Genomic DNA, 13,469 nt, shown 5'->3' on the forward strand with positions numbered 1-13,469 from the left:
TTCTGTTTTTTTTTTTTTTTAGCACAATTAACTTACTGCACAGCCATAATGTATACCGCTATAGCAGGAAAAGTAGTGAAATTCTTTCGTAATTCACAAGTATCATAAAATTATTTTTTGTGTAAATCTCAAATACAAAATGGACAGCAGTCTAGCTTAAGGCAAGGGTATGGACATAAAGGATGTCCTTTGGAAAAAAATTTAGTACATAAAACCTTATATGAATCATAAATAAAATTTATGAGCAGTGTGATTCTGTAGAGAACACATATCTGATGTGGATCACTCTACAAGCACTCTCTGTCAAAATAACTACTTGTTTGAATCTCATTTAGTCCAGGAAATTGATAGTCAACAGCAAGAGTCAACCTTTAAACATTTTATTTTAAGCAAATGGATGCTAACAAATTATATTTTGTGGGTAATACCCATACATATCTTGAGGCCTGAAGATAGTGTCCCTTTAAATGTACTGTGGATTAATATACTTAATATATTAACATGTTTTATAGAATTTAAAATTTTATAGATACTGATATAATATTGGTCAATTTGCTGAACTGACTAGCTGTTACTATTTCCTTATAAATATCAAGTTTCTCATACTTAAGTTGAATCATCTAATTATAGTGAAATGATAAGATTGATTAGCACTTTATTACAATGACAGGAAGATCACGTGGCTAGAGATAGTTGAAAGCAGGGGCTGGGTGGCGGCACATCTGGCTGACAGCACATGTTTTAATACAAAGGTCCCACATTTGAGCCCCTGGTCCCCACTTGCAGGGGGAAAGCTTCACAAGTGCTGAAGCAGGGCTACAGGTGTCTCTCTGTCTTTCTCCCTCTCTATCTCCATCTTCCCTCTCAATTTCTGGCTGTCTCTACCCAATAAACAGAGATTAAAAAAATAAATTAAAAAGAATTTAAAAAAAAAAAGAAAGAGATAAATTTAAAACCTGGGGCCAAGGGGTGGTATACCTGATTGAGCGCACATGTTATAATGCTCAAGGTCCTGGGTTCCAGCCCCTGGTCCCCACCTGCAGGGGGAAGCTTCATAAGTGGTGAAGCAGTGTTGCAGGTGTCTCTGTGTATATCCTTCTCTATCTCCCCCTCCCTTCTTGATTTCTGGCTGTGTCTAACCAAAAAATAAGTAAAGATAATAAAAAATTTAAGAAAAGAGATCACTGAAAACCCTTGTGCCTTTAAAAACATTAGTAGTTGGAGCTAAGAGATCGCATAGGTGAGAGTGCATGTGCCCTGTACCTGGGTTCAAATTCTAATAGCATCTGTAAGCAACATGAACAGTACTAGATAGGACAATGCTGTGGTATTGTGTTCTCTCTCTCTCTCTCTCTCACACACACACACACACACACACACACACACACACACAAAGTATAACACAAGTGTGAGGCCGTGGGTTCATTCTTGGGTATCATGTTAAAAATGAAATCTATTAACATCATTTTCCAGCTATTGAGACTGTATATCATAGAACATGGTAGGTTATTGTTAGGAAGTGTGTCCTACTTAGTACTCATGGCATTCAGATGACTTTATTCTTGTCTTACTAGATATGAAGGAAATATTTAGAGACTTTATAGAATTTGTCTGGGTTGTCAGAACAGGCAAGAGGTAGAGCTGGGTGTAAAATTCTTAGTATGAATAACATTATGGATGACAAGAATTTTGTTGTGCAGAGCTGGAGAGAGAGCTTACTAGGTAGGGTCCCTGCATTGCCATGCATACAGACTGGCACAAATCTAAGAACCACATGGGAGACACTGTGAAAGTTGAAGCCCTGCTACCTAGTGTCTCTCCCCCTATTCCTTTCTCTTCCTTTGTTTCTGAATGAACAAAGTGACCTGGATTATTCATGAGGTCTCACTCCACCCACATAGCATTTTGTCTGAAAGTTTATTTTAAACACTCACAAATATAAGAGCTCTTTATTTTGTTAAAATAACACAGGAACAAGAAGCAATGAATAATTGGTAGTAAACTCATTTAGCTCCCACTGATAAAAATTATTTCCTTTGATCAACTGAAGAGTTCTAATAAGATCATCATATCTATGGGTCTTAGAGTCCTAAATTTCCCTGGTATCAAATGTATCATAGCTGAACTGCTTTAAATTATTGTGTTCATTAACATACTATGTTTTTCTGCTATATACCCTTTTATAGATTTATATTTCATCTCTTTATATAATTACATTCTTTGTCTTGTTAGACTGCTGATCAGACCTCAAGTTTGTCTGGTCTGATTTAATATTATTATGTACCATTACATTAATTAACTTTGGGGGGGCAGGTTCGAGATTGGGTTTAATTACTTAATATTTTAGTTCAGTAGTTCTTTCATTTCTTCATGTTAATTTATCCTCCCACTCAATGCATTTCCTGAAATATCTCTCAACTTATGTCACCTGGGGAATTAAGACCCCCCTCCCACCCTTTCATGTTCAGCAAAAGTTCTTTTATAAGTCATAAGAAAACATAATTATCAAATTTCATTTAAAGTTAAGAAAACTTATCTTTTCAACACTCATGATAAGTATCACCTTATCCTGAACCAAAGTTTTTATTCCTTTCATCCCTTCCAGTATATGAAGTATCGTTATTGACCACAGAGAGAATTTTTGCATCAGATCACAATACATATTTTTCTCTTTGAAAGCAAAGTCAAAGGGTGTGGATATCAGTGGAGGAGATCTCAACCTCTTTCCTAAACATGTCCATTCTACAACCTCCAGCACCATCATCATAACTCAAATTAGCCACCAGTTGAAACAGATGATTTCTCATAATGAGACCACTAAAAAGGATCTATTTTTCTCTAGTTATTTCACCTAAAAGTACTTTCCTAGTACATAACAGAAACTAAGTGTAAAAGGTCACTCAATGTATTTTCATAAACTATTTGAAGTACATAAAAAGGAACACTGTCTTCCCCTTTGAATATTTTCATGTTTTAAGAAATATTTCAATTTTTAAAATTTTGCTTTGTTTTTATTCATCCTTGAGTATAACTGCTAAGGCCAAATATGGTCTCTTGAAATTTCCACATGCTCTGGCCTACTTCATAAATAGACTTCTCAAGATACTTCCAAGGTTCTCTCCCTGCCCCTGGCACGATCACTAAATATCAAAAGACCTCTATTCTGTCTTCCCAGTACACTTTCTTCCTGCACCATCTTCTTCTGTGACTTCAAACTTCATCTTTCACTTATTAAATCCAAATTATAAGACCAGTTCTAAAACTCAGAAATAAAATAATCATGCTCTTCCAAAATATGAGACACAGGAATACTTTCTTTCATCTTCTATGAAGCCAATGCCACCTTGATACCAAAAGCTGACATGGAGACAACAAAAAAGAAAACCACAGAGCAATATCTCTGATAAACATAGATGCTAAAATATTGAAGAAAATTCTAACCAACTGGAGACAGAAGTATATTACAGACGATTCTTGAATAATCTTTTGTTCAATGGTATTTCTTTATAACACTCATAAAAGAGGAAAAAAAAAAAACTACTGTTGATTGGGATGCTGTTCAAAGGCCTGACTTCTCTATACATCATTTCTCTTAATGTTGTAATTTCCAAGAAACTATAAAGAATGTTAAGTTAGTATTTCCTGCATCTTGTAGGCATAGTAGTACATAGAAGTAGTACATAAAGTTCAACTTCTGAGTCAAAGCAGGCACATTAAAAGTGTGAAATAATTAGTGAGGACACAGGGTTTCAGCTAAATAAAACTCATGTCAATGTCATAATCAGCCGAATCTTCCCCCTACAATAAGTCCTTGCTATAGTATTACAAAAGCCAGGGAGTCGGCCGGTAGTGCAGCGGGTTAAGTGCAGGTGGCGCCAAACGCAAGGACCAGTGAAAGGATCCCGGTTTGAGCCCCCGGCTCCCCACCTGCAGGGGAGTCGCTTCACAAGCGGTGAAGCAGGTCTGCAGGTGTCTATCTTTCTCTCCTCTTCTCTGTCTTCCCCTCTTCTCTCCATTTCTCTCTGTCCTATCCAACAACAATGACATCGATAATAACTACAACAATAAAACAACAAGGGCAACAAAAGGGAATAAATAAATAAATATAAAAAAATTTTTAAAAAGTATTACAAAAGCCAAAAGTTAGTCATATAAACAGTCCTTTACACAGAAGCACTACTTATAACATTCTTATCCTTAAATTACTTTAGGAGGCTTTTCTATGTATATTATTAATTATCTTTTCAGTTTTTTTAAGTATACTATCATATCATCTGCAAATAATGACAATTTGACTTCTTCTCTTCCAATCTGTATTCCTTTAATTTCTTGTGCATACTCTTTCATAACGGCATGTAATTTTTGTGATGTTCAAATTATAGGTGTATATTGTATCATATCAAAATATTGATGTTTTGGAATAAAACTTGAATACCTATTTTAATATATCCTAACTAATCTAAATACTGTATGAACAAGCTATGATTTACAGCTAGAAAATTTGCTTTCATTTTATAAGATCACATATACCTCACTGAATATTATCTTTATTTAATATACTTTTTTGTGCTTAAAAGTTCTTTTTATTGTTGTTTTTCTAAAATACACTACATATTTTGTACACAAAAAAGACTTTCAGAATGAGTCATAGGTTCACAGAGAATTTGACGGTAGAACAATTTATTTTGGGTTAAGTTATAATTAAACTTACTGGAGAACACTATCAAAAAAACATTTTTAAAAATAGTGATAAGAAATACAGTTACTGGAAAATAATCTCTTATTAAAATGGACAAACGTCTTTTTCTCTTTTAATTTAAGTATTCCATGGGTAATTTATTGCTAAGGAGAATACAGGATTCAGTATTAATTTTCTTACATGTATTATTTCTTTTATTTGTTACTTTAACTGTGAAGGTTTTTTTTTTTTTATTCACAAAGATAGATGGAAATGATGCAAAAAATGTCACTCAATTGCTTGACCTCCTTCTCAGTTATATGCCAGAAGTCAGTGATCTTTCATCAAAAATTATTTTAATCATATATCACTGACAACTCAATTAGGACCTTTTGTAACCTTGCTTAGAGAATTGCAATCCACCTGATTGCAAATAGATTTGTGACTTAGTCACTAAAGTCAGTCTGTCAATACTACAAGCAAACAAATCATTTCTCTCATTTTTATGTACTTACATTTTTTATGTTCACAGTTCTATCTATATACTAGTAGGAAATATTCGTATAACAATATTATATGCATAAGCCAGTTTAAAAGTCATGATACAAACTCACATTTATTTTCATATGTATTTACTTTAATGATAGAAAAAGAGAAACACAAACACTAGAATACCACACTGACATATGCAGTGTTAAGGACTGAACTCATGACCTTGTTTGTACAAGTAAGTCCTTTATCATAAAACCACCTCACTGGTTAACTTGAATTACCTTTTAATATCTCCAGTTCTCCTAAAAGTATAATAGTAAGGAAAAAAATAGAACAGAGAGTACATCTGAATCAAATACCTTTCAGTTAATGTTCTCTCAAAGATTTTTCTGTTTTTAACCAAATGCAAGCATATAACCCTATTATATACATACATATGGGCACAAACACATGGTTCAAGTATCTATGGAAACATTCAGTTTTTACAGTAATTATGGGGAAAAAATCCAAAGAATGCCAAGATTTTATTTCATTGACTCAGACATACTGTGTTAATCAAACAAGACAAAGTATCATTTATTAACTCCATCAATTCATACATTTATATATATTTTTTGGAAGATAAATAGAGGAATTACATTCTGAGTTGAATCTTGAGAAACAGGAAATTGGCTCAAACTTAAAGAATGTTTCCATGCTATGAACACTTTCATCTTTTAAATTGATGGGGGGGGGGGGTTATTAACAAAAATGTCTAGAACTTAAAAAGTTGGAAACTTTTACAGCTTTAGAAGACTTCAAGTCCAGGCTTTACTTGTTCTGTTGAAAATCCATGAAATTTACTTAAATCACCAGATGAACCCATGTCTGTGAATACCAACTACTGTTGGTTTCTTTATCAACAGAACCAGCAACTGTGTGTTATTTGTGGACTGTAGCTCTTTTGTGATAGATTCTTTTCATTTTATATTTTTAACATGTATTTGTCATGAAATTAAATTGTATGAAAAATTTTACTTATAAGAATAAAATATAAGAAAGTAGAGAGCACATACCCTTTGCAAGGCAATAAAAAAGGAATGCAAAAAAAGGTTTCGATGTAAAATTTTAAAATGTCTTTCTAAATCCTTCCTTCTTTATCAACAGAACTAGCAACTGTGTGTTAGAGTCTGTGGACTGTAGCTCTTTGTGACAGATTCTTTTCATTTTATATTTTAACATATATTTGTCATGAAATTAAATTGTATGAGAAATTTTACTTATAAGAATAAAGTATAAGGAAGTAGAGAGCACATACCCTTTGCAAGGCAATAAAAACGGAATGCAAAAAAGGTTTCGATTTAAATTTTTAAAATGTCAGATTATAAATTGGTGTGAGCAAACAGAACAAATGGATCCTTTAAATTGGTAAAATTGTGGTAATTTGACTGAGAGCAACAGAAAGTTAATATACATGCATTTATATAGAACATTGGGGAAATTTCAACATAATTAAAAGAATAAAAAGTCATTGATCTTCTACTTGTCCAAGTGAATAGGTATATATATTGTATATTTATCTATTATTTTGGGTTCTACACTGTGAACAAGAAACTCACTATTACATATTAAAAGAAAATAAAGTTACATGATGGAAACCAAGATCACTGCTATAATGCATATTAATAAATACAATACGAAAGAAGCTTGATTGTCTACTTCTTAACCTTATCCTATTTGTTGCCCTCTGAACTGTCAGTGCTACAATATGCATATTCTTACATAAATATTTTAATTTATCTAACAGAACTTAATGATGTCTCTTACACTCTCACTTCACAGAGAAGAAAACTGAGTGTTGGGAATTTAAGTTTATATTGAATATATTTCATATTACCTTAGTTTTAGGTCTCTCCTATAGTTAATACTTAAAGGTCTCCACCAAAACTCCATCTTCATTTAGTGTAGAACACCTTCCAAATGGCTGGCCACCCAAAGACAACCTCATGCTCAAACTAGTGAGTAAATTTGGAGGTCTTTCATTTCTTTCTTTCCTTTTCTTTCTTTTTTTTATTTTTATTTTTGAGGTAGAGGGAGAGAGAGAGAGAGAGAGAGAGAGAGAGAGAGATCAGAATACTGGGTATTTTAGTTCTTATTATGCCATATTGGGCCTTATGTACGGAATGTATGCCCTCTACTCCCTAGTTCATTTTTCCCTAGATCATTCTTAAGTCCACACTCATTTCTTAGAAACTATCTGTTTGAGTGAAGATGTCCTCTAGTTCACTTTTAGGGAACTTTGTTGACATACAAAGGTTATTAATAGGTTAAACCTTTCTACAGAAGTCATTTTTCACTTGAAGTTGCATGTGGAAATCACCTGGGAGCATTAAAACAGCTGGTACCTGGATTCCAGTGCCAAAAATAATAATTTAATTGACATGAAGTAGGGCTTGAAATACATTTTTTAAAAATCTCTCCTGGTAATAATAACTTGAATCCAAGGTTAAGAGCCAATGGTCTTGACTTGGCTCACACCTTTCAAAGAAATTACGGGATTATTAGTTTGACTGAAAGCAAAGAGAAAAGGATAATATTAATCGTAGACAATGGTATCCTGCTTTTTACCCTGAAGCCATAGAAGAATCACTGAAAAAGAAGTCTGCTTAATGTTTTGTAGTTAGGGTTATACAAATATCCCTGTGTACCTTTCAATAACACAAGTCTAATTTTATAAGATTTGCAGTGTGGCTTTACTTAATGTTTCTATTTAAACTTAAATATCACCATCTTCTAAAATCACTGTTTGTATTATTTTCCTTCAATTAAATTTAATACACGGTGTTATTTTTTAATTTTTAATTATGTATTTATTTACCCTTTTGTTGCCCTGTTGTTTTATTATTGTAGTTGTTGTTGTTATTGATGTCATTGTTGTTGGACAGGACAGACAAATGGAGAGAGGAGGGGAAGACACAGAGGGGGAGAGAAAGAGAGACACCTGCAGACTTGCTTCACTGCCTGTGAAGGGACTCCCTGCAAGTGGGGACCCGGGGCTCAAACCGGGATCCTGATGCCGGTCATTGTGCTTTATACCACGTGCGCTTGACCCGCAGAGCTACCGCCCGACTCCCCATAGTGTTATTCTTTTGTTTTAGACTTCAGCTTTAATTATTCTCAACTTCTATTGTCTTACTATTTTCCTGCATCCTACTTAAAGTGTTTCAACTTTATGATAATATGATCTAGTTACTTATACTTTAATGGGAACATATTCATTAACACAAATAGAAATTCATGAGGTAGGAGATATACCAGCTGGCACAGCATATGCCTTACCATGCACAATGTCCTGGATTCAAGTTCAAATCCAAGCACAGCAGAGAAACACTATCCAAGGCACTGATGCAGATATATGGAAGAAAGTTCATTCATGTAGTATAGCTCCTCTCCCTTTATTTCTGTCTATACATCTTTCCTCTAGCTCTCTAAATAAAAAATTCAAAAAGCTGGGCCCAGAAAGTCATTTAGCAGTGCCATGAATGCACAAAACCCTGAGTCACCACTCCCCACAACACATAAAAAACATAGAAATTTATGAAATGGGGAGTTGGGTGGTAGCAAAGCAGGTTAAGCGCAGGTGGCACAAAGCACAAAGACTGAAGTAAAGATCCCCGTTTGAGTCCCCGGCTCCCCACTTGCAGGTGAGTTGCTTCACAAGTGGTGAAGCAGGTCTGCAGGTGTCTATCTTTCTCTCCCCCTCTCTGTCTTCCCTGTCTCTTTCCATTTCTCTCTGTCCTATCCAACAACAGCGACAACAATAATAGCTACAACAATAAAACAAAAAAAAGGGCAACAAAAGGGCAATAAATACTAAAAAAAAGAAATTTATGAAATGAAAGTAAATTCGCATGTATATTGCCCAGCAATAACCCTGGAGGAGGAAAGAAAAAAAAAAAAGAATAACAACAGCAATAACAAGGACAACAGCATGAGACTACATTATTTTTGTGCTGAGGGGAGTCTCTCTCTCATTCTCTCTCTCCCTCCCTCCCTCTCTCTCTCTAGAAAAAGCTAGACTTTCTGGCAGTAACTCTGATCTACTCTATTCCCAGTCCCACAATCAGGCACATAAATGTGAAACTGAAAAATAATACATCAATGAAATGGAAAAAAATAAGGGTAAATGTAGGAAAAGAATGATAGCTCAGAGAAAGATAAATTGAAAGTGTAGAAATCTTTTTTTTTCCTTGATACCCAAAGTCATTATTATTGTATACATGTGAAATATGTAGTGTTACTATACTGATGACTCTTGTTCAGTCGCTTTTGTATTATTACCATCATTTTCTAACTTATCTTCTACCACGTATTCACCATCTTCCCATCTCATAAAACTGTTATAGAGGGGGGTTCCCGGAAGATGGCGGACTGAGAAGCCGCTAGCGGCGTGAGCTCTGATCACATCTGCTGGAAACGGTAGGAATTTTCTGCCTTTAGCAGGCCAGTCAATAAGGGGCCCTATTGGTGACACCAAGAAGGTGACTATAACTTAATTTGGGTTAAGAATTAGAGTAAAGGTGGCACGGACTAGCGGGGGGCTGCTAGAGACTTCCCAGGTGGCGCCGGGCAAGGCGGGTGGGCCGGGCACTGTCCTCCGCCCGGGAAGGCGGCTCCTCCGCCGGTTGCAGAGCACTGCTGGGCGGCCGGCAGAGGACCCGGAGGGAGCACTATAGCTCGGGGGCTTTCTCTTGGGAGTCTCCGGGGACCACTGCGACCCTGAGGGCGGATCCGAAGACTTCTTGAGTATAGCTCTCATTGGATCAAAGGACTTGGAGCTAGTTTTCATTTTCGAGAAATCCTTTAAAAAAGTCTGGAGGGGGGGGTTTCCCGGAAGATGGCGACTGAGAAGCTGCTAGCCGCTGAGCTCTGAACACATCTCCTGGAAACAATAGGATTTTCTACCTATAGCAGGCCAGCCAATAAGAGGTCCTTAGACACCAAGGAGGTGACTTTAAATTAATTTGGGTTAAGAATTAGAGTAGGGAAAAAAGGGGAAAAATTCTTTTTTCTTCCTTTTAATTTTCAAGCATACATCCTTCCCGCCACCCCCCCCCATAAGCAGTCCCTGGGGACCAGCTCCTAGCAGGATACCCCACACCACCAAACAGGGTGTTTTTTTTGAATTCACTGATACACATTTGGGAATTTCCTTTCACTGCTCTTTAACTACAACTCTTTTACTTATCTTCTCCCTTTTCTCCTTCTTGTCTCTCTTTTTTTTAAAAAATCTTGTCATACAATTCTTCCTTCTTCTTCGCCTTTAAGAATTTGTGAATTATTTTGGTGAAGAAATCTGACTCAGAGTGGACTCTCTATGTGTGTATCTCTGCTCTAGTTCCCTGTCCCCTCTTGTTACCCCTAGAATATACAGTGGATAGTAGATTTGCATAACTATCTATCCTTGCTATCCTCTCTTTTCTCTTTCTTCACTGGGATTTGGTTACTATTATTTCACGGACTGGAGAAATTGTTTGGCTAACTGGTAATGATTTAACTACTTCAACACTTACTTCAGTTGCTACTGTAATTCCGGAGGTTGGTGAGTGCAATTGTCATAAAGGTATTTAGTACAGAGTTACCTGTACTCAAGACACAACAACTGAGGAACAACAGAGCATAAAAAAAAAAGAAACACATAAAAAAAAAAAAGGGTAGATCAAAAACAAATAAAACTGCTACTCCAATGAATGAAGACAAGAGCCCAGAAGAAACTACAAAGCAGCCAGAAGTAACCATAGATAAGAAAAGTATGCAAGCAATAATAAACTTATTAATCACAGAAATGAAAACAACATTGTAGGAAAGGAATGGCAGTATTAGGGAAACAACAGTTGAGACCCCCAAGGAAAATACTGATTATCTTGAGGCAATCAGAGAACTGAAAGCAGAAATAGCTGTAATGAAGAAAGAAGCTGAGGCAAGGGAAAGCAGACTAACAGAAGCAGAAAACAGAATTAGTCAGACAGAGGATGAGTTAGAGAAAACAAAGAAAGAGGTGAAAGAGCTTAAAAAGAGATTGAAAGACACTGAAAACAACAACAGAGACATATGGGATGATCTCAAAAGAAGTAACATTCGTATAATTGGCCTGCCAGAGGAAGAAAGAGAGGAAGGGGAAGCAAACATTCTAGAGGAAATAATACAAGAAAACTTCCCAGACCTGAATAACAGAAAGGATATCAAGATTCAAGAGGCCCAGAGAGTACCAAATAGAATCAACCCAGACCTGAAGACACCAAGACACATCATAGTCACAATGAGAAGAAGTAAGGATAAAGAAAGGATCCTAAAGGCTGCAAGAGAGAAACAAAAACTCACATACAAGGGAAAACCCATAAGATTATCTCCAGACTTCTCCACTCAAACTCTAAAAGCCAGAAGGGAGTGGCAAGATATCTATCGAGCCCGATATGGAAAAGGGTTTCAACCAAGGATAATATATCCTGCTAGACTTTCATTCAAACTAGATGGAGGGATCAAAACCTTCTTAGATAAACAACAGTTAAAGGAGGCAACCATCACCAAGCTGGCCCTGAAAGAGGTACTAAAAGAACTCTTATAAACAAGAACATCACTATAATACTTGTAATATATCAGAGCAAACAATTTTTTTTAGAACAATGGCACTACAATACATTAAATCCATAATATCAATAAATGTCAATGGCTTAAACTCACCCATCAAAAGGCACAGGGTGGGGGGAATGGATCAGAAAACATAACCCACCCATATGCTGCTTGCAAGAATCCCATCTGTCACAACAAGATAAACACAGACTTAAAGTGAAAGGATGGAAAACTATCATACAGGCTGACGGACCACAAAAAAGGGCAGGAACAGCCATTCTCATCTCAGACACGATAGATTTTAAATTAAATAAAGTAATAAAAGATAGGCAAGGACATTACATAATGATTAGAGGATCAATCAGCCAAGAAGACTTAACAATTATTAACATCTATGCACCCAATGAGGGACCATATAAATACATTAAGCATCTACTGAAAGAATTTCAAAAATATATCAATAGTAATACAATAATAGTGGGAGACTTCAATACCCCCACTCTCACACTTAGACAGATCAACAAAGCAGAGAACCAATAAAGATACAAGAGAATTGAATGAAGAGATTGACAGACTAGACCTCTTGGACATTTTCAGACTCCTCCACCCCAAAAAACTGAAATACACCTTCTTTTCAAATCCACATAACACATACTCAAGGATAGACCACATGTTAGGCCACAAAGACAGCACCAATAAATTCAAGAGCATTGAAATCATCCCAAGTATCTTCTCAGACGACAGTGGAGTAAAACTAACATTTAACAACAAACAGAAAATTATTAAAAGACACAGAATTTGGAAACTAAACAACATGCTCCTTAAGAACCACTGGGTCAGAGACTCACTCAAGCAGGAAATTCAAATGTTCCTGGAAACAAATGAAAATGAAGACACAACCTATCAAAATATTTGGGACACAGCTAAAGCAGTACTGAGAGGGAAACTTATAGCCATACAATCACATATTAAACACCAAGAAGAAGCTCAAATGAACGACCTTACTGCACACCTCAAGGACTTAGAGGAAGAGGAACAAAGGAACCCTAAAGCAACCAGAAGGACAGAAATCACTAAAGTTCTAGCAGAAATAAACAAGATCGAAAATAAGAGAACCATACAAAAGATCAATGAAGCCAAATGTTGGTTCTTTGAAAGATTAAACAAAATTGACAAACCCCTATCCAGACTCACCAAACAAAAAAGAGAGAAAACTCAAATTAATAGAATTGTAAACGATGCAGGAGATATCACAACTGACACCACAGAAATCCAGAGAATCCTGTGAAACTTCTATAAAGAACTATATGCCACCAAGCTAGAGCATCTGGAAGAAATGGAACAATTCCTAGAAACCTATGCCCTTCCAAAACTGAACCAAGAAGAACTACAAAATCGAAATGCACCAATCACAGACAAAGAAATTGAAACCGTTATTAAGAATCTCCCCAACAACAAAAGTCCTGGACCAGATGGCTTCACAAACGAATTCTACAAAACTTTCAGGAAACAGTTAATACCCATACTTCTTAAGTTATTCCATAAGATTGAAGAAACAGGAATACTCCCTTCCACCTTTTATGAAGCCAACATCACCCTGATACCAATAGCTGATAGGGACAGAACAAAAAAGGAAAACTACAGACCAATATCTCTGATGAACATAGATGCCAAAATATTAAACAAGATC

General features: G+C 35.8%; 1 protein-coding gene across 2 annotated transcripts in view; it reads right to left on the minus strand.

Moving 5' to 3' along the window:
* The window catches only part of NKAIN2 (sodium/potassium transporting ATPase interacting 2), a 1,261,504-nt gene that overhangs the window by 992,948 nt on the left and 255,087 nt on the right, over positions 1-13,469 (minus strand). The window lies entirely within an intron of this gene.

The sequence above is a fragment of the Erinaceus europaeus genome, chromosome 4 (genome assembly GCF_950295315.1).
Source record: "Erinaceus europaeus chromosome 4, mEriEur2.1, whole genome shotgun sequence".
Classification (NCBI taxonomy): Eukaryota; Metazoa; Chordata; class Mammalia; order Eulipotyphla; family Erinaceidae; genus Erinaceus; species Erinaceus europaeus.